The sequence below is a fragment of the Otolemur garnettii genome, unplaced genomic scaffold, assembly GCF_000181295.1.
Source record: "Otolemur garnettii isolate 467f Iridium unplaced genomic scaffold, OtoGar3 scaffold00052, whole genome shotgun sequence".
NCBI lineage: Eukaryota > Metazoa > Chordata > Mammalia > Primates > Galagidae > Otolemur > Otolemur garnettii.
In genome coordinates, this window is record NW_003852447.1 from 213,372 (window position 1) to 215,707 (window position 2,336).

The window sequence follows — 2,336 nt, forward strand, 5'->3', positions numbered from 1 at the left end:
AAAAAAAAGTAATGAATTGAATCATGGTTTTTTTGTTTGTTTGTTTTTTTGAGACAGAGTCTCACTTGGTCACCCTTAGTAGAGTGCTGTAGCATCATAGATCACAGCAACATCAAACTCTTGGGCACAGGTGATCCTCTTGTCTCAGCCTCCAAAGTAGCTAGGACTACAGGCACCTGCATTTTTTGTTTTTAAAGAGACTGGGTGTCACACTTGCTCAGGCTGGTCTTGAACTCCTGAGCTCAGGCAATCCATCCACCTAGGCCTACCAGAGTGCTAGGATTATAGGTGTGAGTCACCACACATGGCTATTGTCTTATTCTTTTTTTTTTTTTGAAACAACGTCTCACTATGTTCAGTAGAATGCTGTGGTGTCACACCTCACAGCAACCTCAAACTCTGGCTCAGGCTGGTCTCAAACTTGTGAGCTCAGGCAATCCACTTGCCTTGGCCTCCCAGAATGCTAGTCTCATTTTGTTGCCCTCAGTAGAGTGCTGGGGTATGACAGCTCACAGCAACTTCTAGCTCTAGGGCTTAGGTGATTCTCTTGCCTCAACCTCCCAAGTAGCTGGGACTTACAGGCACCTGCCACAACGCCTGGCTATTTTTTGTTGCAGTTTGGCAGGGGTGGGGTTTGAACCTGCCACCTTCAGTATATGGGGCTGGTGCCCTACTCACTGAGCCACAGGAGCCACCCACAAATCGTGTTCTAAGTAAAGCGAGACGAGCATTTAGTTAAAAGAAACTGAAGCACAATTTGTCACTAAACTACATAAAGAACAGTCATATTAAGGCAGATATTTCCAATCCAGCTTTTGTTAGAACTCTGGGTATTGGAATATCACCACTTTATTGAAATTGTACTTCCTTTCCCAATTCATTCATTCATTCTTCTTCTTCTTCTTTTCTTTTTAGAGACAGAGTCTCACTTTATCACCCTTGGTAGAGTGCTGTGGTGTCACTGCTCACAGCAACCTCTGGCTCTTGGGCTTAGGCAATTCTCCTGCCTCATCTCGTCCAAGTAGCTGGGATGACAGGTGCCCACCACAACGCCCAGCTGTGTTTTGTTGCAGTTTGGCTGGGGCTGGGTTTGAATCCACCACCCTCAGTATATGGGCCGGCGCCCTACTCACTGAGCCACAGGTGGCACCCAAAAATCGTGTTCTAAGTAAAATGAGACAAGAGCTTAGCAAAATTCAAATTTGGGTATTGATTGACCTGAAGGTGGTTCCAATCAGGAAAAATTCTTGTCTGAGTTGCCAGCCTGGAGAGATTTGCTCCTACTAGAAATGTTCTCATACTCTCACTGCAAAATGCAGTCAGATGATCTCATTTTATGTTCAGATCAGTATTCACATGTAATTTAATGAGATATCCAAAAATGTGCTAGCATGTGTTGATCCACTGTCCCTAACAGCCAGGTGAAGACATGGTCACACGTGAAAGGGACAAGAGCATTTAGCTAAAAGAAACTGAAGTATGATTTGTCACTATACTACATAAAGAACAGTCACATTAATTAAGGCAGATATTAATCTAATTGCAGATTCATTTTGCAGATTAACTATATCAGTATCATCAACTCTAATGCTAAGCCCGAGGCAGGTGTCCTGGTAACATTAATCAGTCAGGGATTCTAACTTGGAAGGCCTTTACCATTCTTTACAAACCACACAGGAGATAGGAGTAGGCACTTCATAAAGCTGAAACATGAATCATCAAAGCCACACATGCTCAGTATTTTAGAGATAAAATCACAGAGCAACCCTTTTCGTAAGAATATAAAGACAGAACCATGAATGCTTCATATCTGCTTGATGATGTTATTTCTGATACTCTAGTATTTTCTCTTAGTACCTCAGATTTCCTCAAGAGGGAAATTATTTCCTTCAACCCTCTGCCAGTTACACTGGCAATTTATAAGACACAGAAATATGCTAGGAGGTGACTCACACCTATAATTCCAGCCCTTTGGAGGCTGAGAGAGGAGAACCTTTTGAAGCCATGAGTTCAAGACAAAACTTGGCAACATGAAGAGATCCCAGTTTAGCAGAACATGGTGGCACACACCTGTGATCCCAGTTACTTGGGAGGTTGAGGCAGGAGGATTGCTTGAGCCTAGAAATTCAAGGTTGCAGCATGCTACCATTGTACCACTGCACTCCAGCCTGGGCAACAGAGTGAAACTCTATCTCTAATAAAATAAATATACCACGCAATAACAGCAGGATTAAAGAAAAATAAATAAATAAGATAAAATTAATTTGAAGGTACTTGGGATAAGCAAAACTGATTAAGCTGGAGCAGGGCCTTGGGAAACAGTTTTCATGGTAGAC